This window comes from Ovis canadensis, chromosome 1, assembly GCF_042477335.2.
Source record: "Ovis canadensis isolate MfBH-ARS-UI-01 breed Bighorn chromosome 1, ARS-UI_OviCan_v2, whole genome shotgun sequence".
NCBI lineage: Eukaryota > Metazoa > Chordata > Mammalia > Artiodactyla > Bovidae > Ovis > Ovis canadensis.
In genome coordinates, this window is record NC_091245.1 from 276,027,607 (window position 1) to 276,046,213 (window position 18,607).

The following is an 18,607-nucleotide window of genomic DNA, read 5'->3' on the forward strand; positions in this document are numbered from 1 at the left end:
GTGAAGAGGAACTAAAAAGCCTCTTGATGAAAGTGAAAGAGGAGAGTGAAAAAGTTGGCTTAAAGCTCAACATTCAGAAAACGAAGATCGTGGCATCTGGTCCCATCACTTCATGGGAAATAGATGGGGAAACAGTGGAAACAGTGCCAGACTTTATTTATGGGGGCTCCAAAATCACTGCAGATGGTGACTGCAGCCATGAAATTAAAAGATGCTTACTCCTTGGAAGAAAAGTTATGACCAACCTAGATAGCACATTCAAAAGGAGAGACATTACTTTGCCAACAAAGGTCCCTCTAGTCAAGGCTATGGTTTTTCCAGTAGTCATGTACGGATGTGAGAGTTGGACTGTGAAGAAACCTGAGCACCAACGAATTGATGCCTTTGAACTGTGGTGTTGGAGAAGACTCTTGAGAGTCCCTTGGATTGTAAGGAGATCAGCCCTGGGATTTCTTTGGAAGGAATGATGCTAAGGCTGAAACTCTTTTAAGTACTTTGGCCACCTCATTCGAAGAGTTGACTCATTGGAAAAGACTCTGATCCTGGGAGGGATTGGGGGCAGGAGGAGAAGGGGACGACAGAGGATGAGATGGCTGGATGGCATCACTGATTCGATGGACGTGAGTCTGCGTAAACTCCAGGAGTTGGTGATGGACAGGGAGTCCCGGCGTGCTGTGATTCATGGGGTCTCAAAGAGTTGGACACGACTGAGCGACTGAAGTGAACTGAACTGAATACAAACAATTATACCCCAATGAATTGGAAAATCTAGAAGAAATGGATAAATTCTTAGAAACATGCACTGTTCCAAGACTGAATCAGGAAGAATTAGAAAATCTGAACAGAGTGACCCCTAGTAATGAAACTGAATCAGTAAGTAAAAAATTCCAAAAAACCAAAGGCCAAGGACAAGCTGGCTTTACACGTGAATTCTACCAAACTTGTAAAGAAGAATTAATACCTATTCTTTTCAAACTACAGTTGACCCTTGAACAATGCAGCTTCAACTGCATGGGTCCACTTATATGAAGGTATTTTCCAATAGTAAATACTACAGTACTATATGGACTGCTGGTTGATTGAATCCACAAACATGAAGAGCCTGGATATGGAGGGCTGATTCTAAGTTATATGTGAATTAATGTCAACTGTATTTTAAAAAACTGAAGATGAAGGAATGCTTCCAAATTGATTCTATGAGGCCAATATCACCCTGATACCAAAGATAGATACTACCAAAAAAAAATTACAATCCAAAATTCCTGATGAACATATAGGCAAAAATCCTCCATAAAATATTAATCAATCAAATTCAACAGTCCAGTAAAAGAATTATACACTTTCAATAAGTAGGATTTATTTCAAAGATGCAAGAATGGTTCAATATTCACAAAACAATCATTGTGATAGCCATATTAACAAAAAAGGATAAAACCCACACTGTAGGTGGATTCTTTACTGTCTGAGCCACCAGAGAAGCCCATAAAACCCACATGATCATCTCCCTAGAGGCAGAAAAAGCATTTGACAAAATTCAACACCCATTTACGATAAAAATTCTCAATAAAGTCGGTATAGAGAGACCATACCTCAGCATAAAAAAGGCCATATATACAAAGCTATAGCCAATCAATGGTGAAAAGCTAAAATCTTTTTTTCTAAGATCATGAACAAGACAAGAATACCAATTCTTTCCACTTTTATTCAACATAGCATTGGAAGACTTAACAAAGGTAATCAGACAACAACAACAAAAAAAGCCATCCAAATTGGAAAAGAAAAAATACAACTGTCATTATACAGATGACATGATACTATATATAGAAAATCCCAAAGACTCCATACCCAAAAAACTATTAGAACTAATAAATGAATTCAGTAAAGCTGTGAGATATAAAACCAATATACAGTAATCTGTTGCATTTCTATATACTCATAATGAACTGTCAGAAAGAGAAATTTAAAAATCAGTCCCATTTACAATTGCATCAAAAAATAAAACACCAGGCCTTCCTGATGGTCCAGTAGTTAAAAATCTGCCTGCCAATACAGGAGAAATGGGTTTGATCCCTCCTCCAGGAAGATCCCACATGCCAAGGAGCAACTCAGGCTGTGTGGCACAACTCCTGAGCCTGTGCTCAGGAGCTCAGCACCTAGAGCTCACAACAGGAGAAGCCACGGCAGTGAGAAACCCACACACCACCTTGCTCACTGCAACTAGAGAAAGCCCACCCACAGCACCAAAGACCTAGTGCAGTATAAATAAATAAATATTTTTTAAAAAGAATAAAATACCTAGGAACAAATTTAATCAGTAAGGTACAGGGCCAACACTTGGAAAACTATAGGACATTGATGAAGAAAATTGAAGATGACACAAATAAGTGGAAAGATAGGCTCAGACGGTAAAGCGTCTGTCTACAATGTGGGAGACCCGGATTTAGGGACTAGAAGAGTTAATACTGTTAAAGCATCCAAACTACCTAAACCAACCTACAGCTTCAATGCAACTCTTATAAATATATGTATGGAGCTATGAAAGACCCCAAAATTGTCAAAGCAATCATAAAGAAGAACAATATTGAGCATATCATACTCCCTGATTTCAAACTATACCACAAAGCTATAATCAAAATTATAGCACTGGTACAAACACACAGAGATATGACGATGGCGGAGGAATAGGACGGGGAGACCACTTTTTCCCCCACAAATTCATCACAAGAACATTTAAACGCTGAGTAAATGCCACAAAACAACTTCTGAATGCCGGCAGAGGACATCAGGCACCCAGCAAAGCAGCCCACTGTCTTCGAAAGGAGGTAGGAAAAAATATAAAAGACAAAAAAAGAGACAAAAGAGGTAGAGACGGAGCTCCGTCCCAGGAAGGGAGACTTGAAAAGAGAGAAGTTTCCAAACACCAGGAAACACTCACTGCCGAGTCTTTTGCGAGCCTTGGAAGCACAGAGGGCAACATAACCGGGAGGAAAAATAAATAAATAATTAAAACCCACAGATTACAAGCCCAGCGGTAACTCCTCCAGAGGAGAAGCAGTGCAGACGCCTGCACCCACCACTAGCAAGTGGGGGCTGGGCAGGGAGGCGCAGGCTGCAGTGCTTAGAGTAAGGATCTGGCCTGAATGCCCCAAGGGCAATCTGAGCGAACTAACTTGGGCTAGCAAACTAGACTGTGGGATAGCTACCGCACAGAAAGCCCAAAGACACTGCCAGGCTTGTGCACAGAACAAAGGACTGAACAGAACTAGCCGGCTGCAGACCATCCCCCTCCAGTGACAGGCAGCCAGAGCCGGAAGGGGCCAATCGCAGCCCCAGAGAGACATTATCTACCAAACTGCAAGCAGGCTTCTTTGCTAACTAAGACTTCTTGGGGTTCTGGACAGTCAACATCCGCCTGAGAAGGTGCACCGGTTGTACACCCAGAAAACCGAGCGGCAGGGATGGGGGAGGCAAGAAGTCGCAGCGACCACGCTCACTAAACACCTCATCACCTGAGCTGCTCGGACCTGGGAAGGGCACAAAACGCAGGCCCAACCTAGTCTGCACCTCTAAGAACTACCTGAGTGCCTGAACCTGAGCGGCTTAGACCTGGGAGGTGCATACAGTCCAGAGCTGGCCTCGGATGGTTCCCAGTGGAGCAACCTAGAGCCTGAGCAATGTGGGCAGGGAGGGTACACGCGCCATGAGCGGGGGCAGGCCCAGTGTGGCTGAGGTACTGCAAGCACATGCCAGTGTTATTTGTTTGCAGTGTCCCTCCCTCTCCACAGCACGACTGAACAAGTGAGCCTAAAAAAGTGTCCACAACTGCCCCCCTTGTGTCACAGCGGAAATCAGACACTGAAGAGACCAGCAAACAGAAGCTAAAACAGAGGGAACCGCCTTGGAAGTGACAGGTGCAATAGATTAAAACCCTGTAGTTAGTACTGACTACATAGGAAGGGGCCTATAGATCTTGAGAAATATAAGCTGGACCAAGGAGCTATCCAAAAATGAACTGACCCCATAATACCCACAACACCACCAGAGAAAGTCCTAGATATATTTTTACTATTTTTATGATCATTCTTTTTTTTTAATTAAAAAAAGTTTAAGTCCTCTGTTACTTCTTTAATTTTCACTTTTATAACCTACTATTACTTTGCAAAAAAAAGACCCTATTTTTTAAAAGCAAACTTCATATATATATTTTTTATAATTTTTGTGACTTTTTTCTTTTTTTTTTTCTTCTTTTCTTTACTATTGTATTTTTGAAATTCCAAACTCTACTCTAGATTTTTAATCTTTGCTTTTTGGTATTTGTTATCAATTTTGTACTTTTAAGAACCCAATCTTCAGTACCCATTTTTACTTGGGAGCGAGATTACTGGCTTGATTGCTCTCTCCCTCTTTGGACTCTCCTTTTTCTCCACCAGGTCACCTGTGTCTCCTCCTTACCCCCTCTCTTCTCTACCCAGCTCTGTGAGTTTCTGTGTGTTCCAGACAGTGGAGAACACTTAGGGAACTGATTACTGGCTGGATCTGTCTCTCTGCTTTTGATTCCCCCCTTTTATCCTCCTGGCCACCTCTGTCTCCTTCCTCCCTCTTCTCTTCTCTGTATAACTCTGTGAACATCTCTGACCAGTCCAGACTGTGGAGCGCACATAAGGAAGTGATTACTGGCTAGCTTGCTCTCTCCTCTATTTATTCCACCTCATCTCATCTGGGTCACCTCTAACTCCCTCCTCCCTCTTCTCTTCTCCATGTAACACTGTGAATCTCTCTGGGTGTCCCTCACTGTGGAGAAACTTTTCATCTTTAACCTAGATGCTTTATCAATGGTGTTGTATAGAAGGAGAAGTCTTGAGACTACTGTAAAAATAAGACTGAAAACCAGAAGCAGGAGGCTTAAGTCCAAACCCTGAGAACACCAGAGAACTCCTGACTCCAGGGAACATTAATTGACAGGAGCTCATCAAATGCCTCCATACCTACACTGAAACCAAGCACCACCCAAGGGCCAACAAGTTCCAGAGCAAGATGTAACATGCAAGTTCTCCAGCAACACAGAACACAGCCCTGAGCTCCAATATACAGGCTGCCCAAAGTTACTCCCAAACTATTGACATCTCATAACTCATTACTGGACATTTCATTGCACTCCAGAGAGAAAAAATCCAGCTCCACCCACCAGAACACCGACACAAGCTTCCCTAACCAGGAAACCTTGACAAGCCACCCATACAACCCCACCCACAGCGAGGAAACTCCACAATAAAGAGAACTCCACAAACTGCCAGAATACAGAAAGGATGCCCCAAACTCAGCAATATAAACAAGATGAAGAGACAGAGGAATACCCAGCAGGTAAAGGAACAGGATAAATGCCCACCAAACCAAACAAAAGAGGAAGAGATAGGGAATCTACCTGAGAAAGAATTCCAAATAATGATAGTGAAAATGATCCAAAATCTTGAAATCAAAATGGAATCACAGATAAATAGCCTGGAGACAAGGATTGAGAAGAGATGCAAGAAAGGTTTAACAAGGACCTAGAAGAAATAAAAAAGAGTCAATATATAATGAATAATGCAATAAATGAGATCAAAAACACTCTGGAGGGAACCAACAGTAGAATAACAGAGGCAGAAGATAGGATTAGTGAATTAGAAGATAGAATGGTAGAAATAAATGAATCAGAGAGGAAAAAAGAAAAACAAATGAAAAGAAATTAGGACAATCTCAGAGACCTCCAGGACAGTGTTAAATGCCCCAACATTCGAATCATAGGAGTCCCAGAAGAAGAAGGCAAAAAGAAAGACCATGAGAAAATACTTGGGGAGATAATAGTTGAAAACTTCCCTAAAATGGGGAAGGAAATAATCACCCAACTCCAAAAAACCCAGAGAGTCCCAAACAGGATAAACCCAAGGCGAAACACCCCAAGACACATATTAATCAAATTAACAAAGATCAAACACAAAGAACAAATATTAAAAGCAGCAAGGGAAAATCAACAAACAACACACAAGGGGATTCCCATAAGGATAACAGCTGATCTTTCAATAGAAACTCTTCAGGCCAGGAGGGAATGGCAAGACATACTTAAAGTGATGAAAGACAATAACCTACAGCCCAGATTACTGTACCCAGCAAGGATCTCATTCAAATACGAAGGAGAAATCAAAAGCTTTACAGACAAGCAAAAGCTGAGAGAATTCAGCACCACCAAACCAGCTCTCCAACAAATTCTAAAAGATATTCTCTAGACAGGAAAAACTAAAAGGGTGTATAAACTTGAACCCAAAACAATAAAGTAAATGGCAATGGGATCATACTTATCAATAACTACCTTAAAGTAAATGGGTTGAATGCACCAACCAAAAGACAAAGACTGGCTGAATGGATACAAAAACAAGACCCCATCGATATGCTGCCTACAAGAGACCCACCTCAAAACAGGGGACACATACAGACTGAAAGTGAAGGGCTGGAAAAAGATATACCACGCAAATAGAGACCAAAAGAAAGCAGGAGTAGCAATAATCATATCAGATAAAATAGACTTTAAAACAAAGGCTATGAAAAGAGACAAAGAAGGACACTACATAATGAGCAAAGGATCAATCCAAGAAGAAAATATAACAATTATAAATATATATGCACCCAACATAGGAGCACCACAATATGTAAGACAAATGCTAACAAGTATGAAAGGGGAAATTAACAGTAACACAGTAATAGTGGGAGACTTTAATACCCTACTCACACCTATGGATAGATCAACTAAACAGAAAATTAACAAGGAAACACAAACTTTAAATGATACAATAGACCAGTTAGACCTAATTGTTATCTATAGGACATTTCACCCCAAAACAATGAATTTCACCTTTTTCACAAGTGCACACGGAACCTTCTCCAGGATAGATCACATCCTGGGCCATAAATTTAGCCTTGGTAAATTCAAAAAAAATTGAAATCATTCCAAGCATCTTTTCTGACCACAATGCAGTAAGATTAGATCTCAATTACAGGAGAAAAACTGTTAAAAATACCAACATATAGAGGCTGAACAACACGCTGCTGAATAACCAACAAATCACAGAAGAAATAAAAAAAGAAATCAAAATGTGCATAGAAACTAATGAAAATGAAAACACAACAACCCAAAACCTGTGGGACACTGTAAAAGCAGTGCTAAGGAGAAAGTTCATAGCAATACAGGCATACCTCAAGAAACAAGAAAAAAGTCAAATAAATAACCTAACTCTACACCTAAAGCAACTAGAAAAGGAAGAAATGAAGAACCCCAGGGTTAGTAGAAGGAAAGAAATCTTAAAAATTAGGGCAGAAATAAATGCAAAAGAAACAAAAGAGACCACAGCAAAAATCAACAAAGCCAAAAGCTGGTTCTTTGAAAGGATAAATTAAATTGACAAACCATTAGCCAGACTCATCAAGAAACAAAGGGAGAAAAATCAAATCAATAAAATTAGAAATGAAAATGGAGAGATCACAACAGACAACACAGAAATACAAAGGATCATAAGAGACTACTATCAGCAATTATATGACAATAAAATGGACAATGTGGAAGAAATGGACAAATTCTTAGAAAAGTACAATTTTCCAAAACTGAACCAGGAAGAAATAGAAAATCTTAACAGACCCATCACAAGCACGGAAATTGAAACTGTAATCAGAAATCTTCCAGCAAACAAAAGCCCAGGTCTAGACAGCTTCACAGCTGAATTCTACCAAAAATTTAGAGAAGAGCTAACACCTATCCTACTCAAACTCTTCCAGAAAATTGCAGAGGAAGGTAAACTTTCAAACTCATTCTATGAGGCCACCATCACCCTAATACCAAAACCTGACAAAGATGCCACAAAAAAAGAAAACTACAGGCCAATATCACTGATGAACATAGATGCAAAAATCCTTAACAAAATTCTAGCAATCAGAATCCAACAACACATTAAAAAGATCATACACCATGACCAAGTGGGCTTTATCCTAGGGATGCAAGGATTCTTCAATATCTGCAAATCAGTCAGTGTAATACACCACATTAACAAATTGAAAAATAAAAGCCATATGATTATCTCAATAGAAGCAGAGAAAGCCTTTGACAAAATTCAACATCCATTTATAATAAAACCTCTCCAGAAAGCAGGAATAGAAGGAACATACCTCAACATAATAAAAGCTATATATGACAAACCCACAGCAAACATTATCCTCAATGGTGAAAAATTGAAAGCATTTCCCCTAAAGTCAGGAACAAGACAAGGGTGCCCACTTTCACCACTACTATTCAACATAGTTTTGGAAGTTTTGGCCACAGCAATCAGAGCAGAAAAAGAAATAAAAGGAATCCAAATTGGAAAAGAAGAAGTAAAACTCTCACTGTTTGCAGATGACATGATCCTCTACATGGAAAACCCTAAAGACTCCATCAGAAAATTACTAGAGCTCATCAATGAATATAGTAAAGTTGCAGGATATAAAATCAATACACAGAAATCCCTTGCATTCCTATACACTAATAAAGAGAAAATAGAAAGAGAAATTAAGGAAACAACTCCATACACCATTGCAACGAAAATAATAAAATACTTAGGAATATATCTACCTAAAGAAACTAAAGACCTATATATAGGAAACTATAAAACACTGGTGAAAGAAATCAAAGAGGACACTAATAGATGGAGAAATACACCATGTTCATGGATGGGAAGAATCAATATAGTGAAAACGAGTATACTATGCAAAGCAATCTATAGATTCAATGCAATCCCTCTCAAGCTACCAGTGGTATTTTTCAGAGCTAGAACAAATAATTTCACAATTCGTATGGAAATACAGAAAACCTCGAATAGCCAAAGCAATCTTGAGAAAGAAGAATGGAACTGGAGGAATCAACCTGCCTGACTTCAGGCTCTACTACAAAGCCACAGTTATCAAGACAGTATGGTACTGGCACAAAGACAGAAATATAGATCAATGGAACAAAATAGAAAGCCCAGAGATATGGACACCTTATCTTTGACAAAGGAGGCAAGAATATACAATGGATTAAAGACAATCTCTTTAACAAGTGGTGCTGGGAAAACTGGTCAACCACTTGTAAAAGAATGAAACTAGAACACTTTCTAACATCATACACAAAAATAAACTCAACATGGATTAAAGATCTAAACGTAAGACCAGAAACTATAAAACTCCTAAAGGAGAACATAGGCAAAACACTCTCCGACATATAACACAGCAGGATCCTCTATGACCCGCCTCCCAGAATATTGGAAATCAAAGCAAAAATAAACAAATCAGACCTAATTAAACTTAAAAGCTTCTGCACAACAAAGCAAACTATAAGCAAGGTGAAAAGACAGCCTTCGGAATGGGAGAAAATAATAGCAAATGAAGCAACTGACAAACAACTAATCTCAAAAATATATAAGCAACTCCTGCAGCTCAATTCCAGAGAAATAAATGACCCAATCAAAAAATGGGCCAAAGAACTAAACAGACATTTCTCCAAAGAAGACATACAGATGGCTAACAAACACATGAAAAGATGCTCAACATCACTCATTATCGGAGAAATGCAAATCAAAACCACAATGAGGTACCATTTCATGCCAGTCAGAATGGCTGCTATCCAAAAGTCTACAAGCAATAAATGTTGGAGAGGGTGTGGAGAAAAGGGAACCCTCTTACACTGTTGGTGGGAATGCAAACTATTACAGTCACTATGGAGAACAGTGTGGAGATTCCTTAAAAAACTACAAATAGAACTGCCTTATGACCCAGCAATCCCACTGCTGAGCATACACACCGAGGAAACCAGAATTGAAAGAGACACGTGTACTCCAATGTTCATCACAGCAGTGTTTATAATAGCCAGGACATGGAAGCAACCTAGATGTCCATCAGCAGACGAATGGATAAGAAAGCTGTGGTACATATACACAATGGAGTATTACTCAGCCACTAAAAAGAATACATTTGAATCAATTCTAATGAAGTGGATGAAACTGGAGCCTATTATACAGAATGAAGTAAGCCAGAAAGAAAAACACCAATACAGTATACTAACACATATATATGGAATTTAGAAAGATGGTAACGATAACCCTGTATGTGAGACAGCAAAAGAGAAACAGATGTATAGAACAGTCTTTTGGACTCTGTGGGAGAGGGCAAGGGTGGGATGATTTGGGAGAACAGCATCGAAACACGTATAATATCATGTATGAAACGAATCACCAGTCCAGGTTTGATGCATGATACTGGATGCTTGGGGCTGGGATGACCAGAGGGATGGTACGGGGAGGGAGAAGGGAGGGGGTTCCAGGATGGGGAACACGTGTATACCTGTGGCGAATTCATGTTGATGTATGGCAAAACCAATACAATATTGTAAAGTAATTAACCTCCAATTAAAATAAATAAATTTATATTAAAAAACACATAGATCTATAGAACAGAATAGACAGCTCAGAACTAAACCCACATGGACATGATCAGTTAATTCACAACAAAGGAAGGAGGGGAAGAAATGGTCTCTTCATTAAATGGTGCTGAAAAATTAGACAGCTACATGCAAAAGATTTTAAAAAAAGGAAAAGAAAAAAGAAACTGTACTACTATTATACACCATTTACAAAAATAAACTCAAAACAGATTAAAGACTTAAATGTAAGACTTGAAACCATAGGACATAGCCAGTATATCTTTGACATTGATTTTAGCAATATTATTTTGGATTTGTCTCCTCAGGCAAGGGAAACAAAAACAAAGATAAACAAATGGGACTACATCAAACTAAGAAGCTTTTGCACAACAAAGGAAGCCATCAACAAATTAAAAAGGCAACCAACTGAATGGGAGAAGATATTTGTAAACAATATGTCCAATAAAGGTTTAATGGCTAAACTATGAACAGAACTCACACAACTCAACATTGAGAAAAACAATAATTAAAAAATGGGCAGAGAACCTGAATAGACATTTTTCCAAAGAAGATATACAGATGATCAATAGACATATGAATAGACATCACTAATCATGAAGGAAATGCAAGTCAAAACCACAAGGAGATATCACCTCACACCTGTCAGAAAGTTATCTATTATTTCATTATCAAAAAGACAACAAAGCATTGGCAAGATTGTGGAGAAAGCAGAACCTGCATGCACGGTTGGTGGGAACATAAATTAGTGCAGCCACTATGGAAAACAGTATGGAGGTTCCTCAAAAAATTAAAAATAGAACTATCATATGATCCAGCAATTCTACTTCTGGGTACTTATTTGAAAAAAATGAAAACACTAATTCAAACAGATATATGCACTTCTACATTCACTGGAGCACTATTTACAACAGCCAAGAAATGGAAACCCCCTGTGTCCATCCATACAGGAGCAGATGGAGGGCGATGCATGCAGTTGGCCCTTGAGAACCGTGAGGATGAACTGCGCGGGTCCACTTACACATTGTTTATCAATAAATAACTGCTATTACTACACAGTATACAGTTGGTGGAGTCTGTAGAGTTACCTGTAGATTGAATTGTGGATATAGAGGGCCAAATCAAAAGTTATACACAGATTTTTTAAATTTACTTTTGGCTGTGCTGGGTCTTTGCTGCAGGAGCGCTTCTCTCGTTCTGGCGAGCGCGGGCTCCTCTCTAGCTGTGAGGTGCGGGATTCTCATTCTGGAGGTTTCTCTCCTCGTGGGCACAGGCTCTAGGCATGCAGCTTCAGTGGCTGCGGCCGCAGGCTCCAGAGCACAGGACAGCTGTGGAGCACGGGCTTAGCTGCTCCTCGGCATGTGGCGTCTTCCCGGTGCCGGAACTAAACTTGTGTTCCCTGCATTTGCAGGTGGATTCTTAACCACCGGCCCACCATGGATTTACAACCACACAGAGGGCTGGTACCTATAACTCCTGGGGTTATTCAAGGGTTAACTGTATACACAAGGGTATATTACCCAGCCATTAAAAAAAAAAAAAGGAAAACTTGCCATTTGTCACAATGTGGATTCACTTAGTATTATTATAAGTGAAGTAAGTCATACAGAGAAAGGCAAATACTGTATGGTTTCACTTATATATGTAATCTAAAAAACAAAAGAAATAAACATGCGCAACAAAACGGAAAGTCTTAGATACAGAGAACAAACCGCTGGCGGCCAGAGGGGAGCAGGCGGGGAGCCGGGCGAAAGAAGTGAATGGGATTAAGAGGTGCAGACTGCTACTTATAAGACAAATAACTTATGGGGCTGTAGTGTATGTAACAGCATAGGGGGCATAGTCAGTTGTAATAACTTTTTATGGTGGCAGATGGTTACCAGGGGCCTTCCCAGGCAGTGTTAGCAGTGAGGAAAAACCTGCCTGCCAATGCAAGAGATGTTAGTGATGCAAGTTTGACCTCTGGGTTGGGAAGATTCCTGGAGGAGGGCATGGCAACCCACTCCAGTACTCTTGCCTGGAGAATCCCATGGACAGAGGAGCCTGGCAGGCTACAGTCCATGGGGTCTCATAGAGTCGGACGCAATTGACTAGATTTATCATGCATAGTGACTAGATTTATCATGGTGATCAATTTGTGTTGCATATAAATGTCAAATCACTGTGCTGCCCACCTGAAACTAACAAGATGCTGTATGTCAACTATAATACTTCAGTAAAAAGGGGAGATAGTACAGCTGCTATGGAAAATGGCACTGAGGTTCCTCACAAACTTAGAAATAGAACTACCATATGATCCAGCCATTCTACTTCTGAGTTTATAGCCAAAGAATTAAAAGCAGAGTCTCATGGAAATATTTGTACACCATGTTCACAACAGCATTACTCACAACAACCAAAGGTAGAAGCATCCCAAATATTTGTTGATTGATGAACAAAGTGTGGAATATACATAAAATGGAATTCTAATTTTATTTCCTTCCTTAAGCAGGAAGGAAGTTCTGTCACATGCTACAACATGGATGAAGCTTGAGGGTATTATGCTAAGTGAAATAAGTCAGGCACAAAAAGATAAAACTTGTATGATTCCACTCATCTGAGGTATCTAAAGTATTCAAATTCATAGAAACAGAAAGCCGAATACAAGGCTGGGGAAAGGGAAATCTTATTTAATGGGTGGAGAGTTTCAGTTTAGCAAGATGAAGTTCTATTTCACAACAATGTGAGTATAGTTAACACTATTGGACTGTACACTTAAAAATGGTTAAAATAGTAAATTTGGGGTTTTTTTCTTTACCAGTTAAAAAATAGCTGGTAAACTGGTGTGATGCCCCTTAACTGGCTTAACCATTCTTCTACTAGTTATTCAAATCAGAAGTCAGCAAACTGTTTCTTAAAGGACCAGATAGTAAATATTTTAGGCTTTGTTGGCCATAGTCTCTGCTGTTACAGCAGGAAAGAAGATGTAAACAATATGTCCTTGAGGGTGGCTGTGCTTCAGTACAAATGCATCTGCAAAAGTAAGAGGAAGGCCATCATGTGTTGAGCCTGGGTTTAGACTGTTTCTAAAATTTCTAATTTCTAGTATTATAAAAATGCTGCTAATGAATGTCTTTGTGGAAAAACTCTATATATATTATTTATATAATACATATACTTTCCTAAGTTTTTTTTTTTAATCGACTTCTGCTTCATTGACTATGCTAAAGCCTTTGACTGTGTGGATCACAACAAACTGTGGAATATTCTTAGTAAGACGGGAATACTACACCACCTTACCTGCTTCCTGAAAAACCTGTTTGCAGGTCAAGAAGCAACAGAACCAGACATGGAACAACAGACTGGTTCCAAATTGGGCAAATACATCAAGGCTATATATTCTCACCCTGCTTATTTAACTTATATGCAGAGTACATCATGCGAAACGCAGGGCTGGATGAAGCACAAGCTGGAATCAAGATTGCTAGGAGAAATATCAACAACATCAGATATACAGATGATATCACTTTAATGGCAGAAAGCGAAGAAGAACTAAAGAGCCTCTTAATGAAGATGAAAGAGGAAAGTGAAAAAGTTGGCTTAAAATTCAACATTCAAAAAATGAAGATCATGGCAAATAGATGGGGAAAATATGGAAACAGTATCAGATTTCGTTTTCTTGGGCTCCAAAATCACTGTGGACAGTGACTGCAGCCATGAAATTAGAAGACGCTTACTCCTTGGAAGAAGAGCTATGACAAACTTAGATAGTGAATTCAAAAGCAGAGACATCACTTTTCCAACAAAAGTCCATACAGTCAAGGCTATGGTTTTTCCAGTGGTCATGTATGGATGTGAGAGTTGGACCATAAAGAAAGCTGAGCACCGAAGAAATGACGCTTTTGATCTGTGGTGCTTGAGAAGACTCTTGAGAGTCCCTTGGACTGCAAGAGATCAAACCAGTCAATCCTAAAGGAAATCAACTGCGAATATTCATTGGAAGGACTGATGCTGAAGCTGAAGCTCCAATACTTTGGCCACCTGATGTGAAGAGCTGACTCATTTGAAAAGACCCTGATACTATGAAACATTGAGGGCAAGAGGAGAAGGGGGTGACGGAGGATGAGATGCTTGGATGGCATCACCGACTCAATGAACATGAGTTTGAGCAAGCTCAAGGAGATAGCGAAGGACAGAGAAGCCTGGCATGCTGCAGTCTATGGGGTCACAGAGTTGGACGTGACTTAGTGACTGAATGACAATAACAATAGATAGATAGATAGATAGATAGATGAGCAAAGTGTGGTATATACATAAAATGGAATTTTATTTTATTTCCTTCCTTAAGTAGGAAGGAAATTCTGTCACATGCTACCACATGGATGCAGCTTGAGGACATTATACTAAGTGAAATAAGCCTATATATAATAGCCTATATATTATATATACCATATATACAGTAATACTATGTATATATAGTAACTTTTCTTAGGAAAGTATATATATTATAAGTATATTATATACTTTCTCTTCTTAGGAAAGAATTCTACAAATGAAGTTAATGGAGTAAAATTACAGCTATTTCTAAGGTTCTTGATGCACACTCTTGGATACGGCTTGAAGCTGCTTTCTGATCCTGATTCAGCAACCCCTTTGGACTCTGCTGAGGCAGTACCTGGAACGGAGCTCTCCTAAGTTCTAAGGCTGCACCACTCAGTTCAGCTCCCCCTCCTTGTCTCTGCCCCTGCAGGTCTGCCAGGCCCTTTACCCTCAGCCAGCATGCCATCTGCCTCCTGCTCAACCTGTCCACCAACCCATGTGCTACCTTTTCCTTCCCAGCCCACGGAGTCACTCAGTCCTCACGTGCAGACTACACGCAGGGACTTCCTCCAGCTCCTTCTGGAAACCCTAGAATATGACAGCAAAAGGATCCTGCACTGCACAAAACCACACAGAGACAATAAAATGTGGTGGGGCTTGAACACAGAAGGATGAGTAGCCACTGACTTGCAGATGACAAGCTGAATCTGAGGCCTAGGGTGAGGAAAGGCAAGGAGCAACTCAGCCTGCTGAGAACTCCCACAGGCTCTGTGGCCCAGTACTTGGCGGTACCAGCTGTTTCCAGAAGTGTGGGTGCAGATGGCACTGGGTGAAAGTCATTGGAGAGTGTCTCTTCCCCGTGTTCACACAGCCAGACCACTGCATGGCCCCAAGCCCGCAACAAGACGAAACGGCTGAAAACACAAGTCTCTGGATAAAGGCACAGCAGGCAGCCATGAGGACGGGGCACTGGACTGAAGACAGCGCGATACTAGAGATTCTCACAGTGAACTGAGAGAAAGCTTACGTGCCAAGGGCTGAGATCTGCCCCACTCTTCGCTGGCTTGGCTCCCAGACCACGGGTAGCTAGGACGGTGTCTTCCAGGCACATACTGGAAGATACTTTCTGGAGAGACCTAAAGATATAAAAATGTGGGTTACATAAGGCAACAGGTGGATTGCCATAGAGAGAAGCCCACGTTATCAACTCCCCCTGATGCGCAAAGTTCTCAGCAGCTTTTAGCTCCCCATTTTAAAATATGAATGGAAAACCAAGGTTCCCCACAAATCTGAGGAGAGCCTCTAACAAGAAAGGTAGAAACCAAAACAGGAAAGGGAAAAAAAAAAAGTAAATGGAGGGTGATGACTGGGCCTCTGAACATCCGGATAGGTTAGATATTATTTCTAAGTGTGTCTGTGAGGGTGTTTCTGGATGAGGCCAACATTTGCGTCAGTAGGCTGAGTCGAGCAGATTGCCCTCCCCGTGTCAGTGGGCCTCACCCAATCTGCTGAGGACCTGCACAGAATGAAAGCCTGAGTGAGAAAGAATTCTCCCTGCCTGTCTGTATCTGGGTCATTGGTCTTCTCCTGCTTTCAGACTCAGACTTGAACTTAAACAACAACAGTCTTGCTTCTCAGGCTGTCAGACGCAGGCTGAAATTATCCTGTCTGCTCCCCGAGGCCCCCAGCTTGAATACTGTAGATCCTGGACTTCCCAGCCTCCATAACTGTGTGAGCCAACTCCTTATAGTAAACCAACCTCTCTCTCTCATTTATCTTTAAATTACCCATCTCTTTGCTTTGTTGTGAATTTCTCTATTCCCCTCCTGTTTTTTCATCTTCAATATCAGACATTTATTTGTTTTGCTAAGTTTATATTATCCTTCATAAACCCCCCAAATCCATCCATTTGTCTGTCTGTTAAATGTCTTCACTTGTTTGAGAAGATAAAAAACATCTAACTGTGTGGATAAAATCAAATAACAAAATTATAATAAAACACTGACCAAATAAATATCATATATTTATATAACTATAAATATATATTATTATACATACAATATATATTATATATAATTATATATATTGCTCTGCTTTCTCCAGAGAATCCAGACTAATACAGAAACTATACAGGGAGATGAAAACCTAAACCTCACCTCTAAGGAGAAAAATTAGAATCAAAACTTATTTTTTCCCCAATGAAAAATTAAATATTGAAGAATATGACTTTGTCAAATAGGGTTGAGAAAACAACAATCACAGAAAACTAACCAGTCTGATCACATGGACCACAGCCTTGTCTAATTCAATGAAACTATGAGCCATGCTGTGCAGGGCCACCCGAGATAGACGGGTCATGGTGGAGAGGTCTGACAGAATGTGGTCCACTGGAGAAGGGAATGGCAAACCACTTCAGGATTCTTGCCTTGAGAACCCCATGAACAGTATAAAAAGGACTGAGTTTTGGAGAGTCACAAATTATTGCAATATCTAACATTTTTGACCAAACTTCAAAGAACTGATTTTTGCTCCTTTGGGAGACAATACTGCCCCTGTGCAGAGTGTATGCCTTAGATCAGAGAGGACATTACTTCTGTGAAATAAGACTCAGTTGCTATTTTTAAAATGGACATTGAAAGAATAAAAAAGAGTTCTTGGAAATTAAAATTATAAAAGCAGAAATTTAAAAACTCACTGAAAAGATGGCGAGCAAGATCTCCCAGAAAGCAAAATGCTAAGAAAGAAGATGGCAGAGAAGGAGAGGACGGATTGCAAAATGATGGCATCAGTTCAGGAAGCTCAACGTTTTCCTAATGAAAGTTCCAGAAAGAAAAAACATAGGTGGGGTACATGTGTGTTTGTTTTAGTGGTGAGGAATAATTCGAGTAAATTTCCCCAAGGGACTGAAGAATATGCATTTCCAAACTCAAAGCAGCCAGGGAAAGACGAAAGCAGCAGATGAAACCCCCTTCCAAGGCACCTCCCCAAGACTCCAGAGCACTGGGCGCAAAAAGACTGTCCTGAGACACCCATCCTCTTACTCCCAGGAGGTGTCTTCCAGCTCCTGGTCGGTAAGAATCTCAAGGGTGGACAAGGCTTTTCTAGCAGATTTGTCACGAGGATTTCAGCTCATTTAACCTGACTGTGGCTCAGATCATGAACTCCTTATTGCCAAATTCAGACTTAAAGAAAGTAGGGAAAACCATTAGACCATTCAGGTATGACCTAAATCAAATTCCTTATGATGATACAGTGGAAGTGAGAAATAGATTGAAGGGCCTAGATCTGATAGATAGAGTGCCTGATGAACTATGGAATGAGGTTTGTGACATTGTACAGGAGACAGGGATCAAGACCATCTCCATGGAAAAGAAATGCAAAAAAGCAAAATGGCTGTCTGGGGAGGCCTTACAAATAGCTGTGAAAAGAAGAGAAGCGAAAAGCAAAGAAGAAAAGGAAAGATATAAGCATATGAATGCAGAGTTCCAAAGAATAGCAAGGAGACATAAGAAAGCCTTCTTCAGTGATCAATGCAAAGAAATTGAGGAAAACAACAGAATGGGAAAGACTAGAGATCTCTTCAAGAAAATTAGAGATATCAAGGGAACATTTCATGCAAAGATGGGCTCGATAAAGGACAGAAATGGTATGGACCTAAAACAGAAGCAGAAGATATTAAGAAGAGGTGGCAAGAATACACAGAAAAACTGTACAAAAAAGATCTTCAAGACCAAGATAATCACAATGGTGTGATCACTCATCTAGAGCCAGACATCCTGGAATGTGAAGTCAAGTGGGTCTTAGAAAGCCTCAATACGGACAAAGCTTGTGGAG

The 18,607-nt window shown here is 40.1% G+C and overlaps 1 long non-coding RNA gene across 2 annotated transcripts in view; it reads right to left on the reverse strand.

The window, feature by feature from the left end:
• LOC138428217 (uncharacterized) overlaps positions 1 to 15,909 on the reverse strand; it is a 41,234-nt gene extending 25,325 nt beyond the window's left edge. For both annotated transcript variants that reach the window (XR_011252347.1, XR_011252348.1), the window contains exon 1: positions 15,801 to 15,909. This is a non-coding gene — a long non-coding RNA (uncharacterized lncRNA). The remainder of the gene's footprint in view (positions 1 to 15,800) is intronic.
• Positions 15,910 to 18,607: the final 2,698 nt, after the last annotated feature.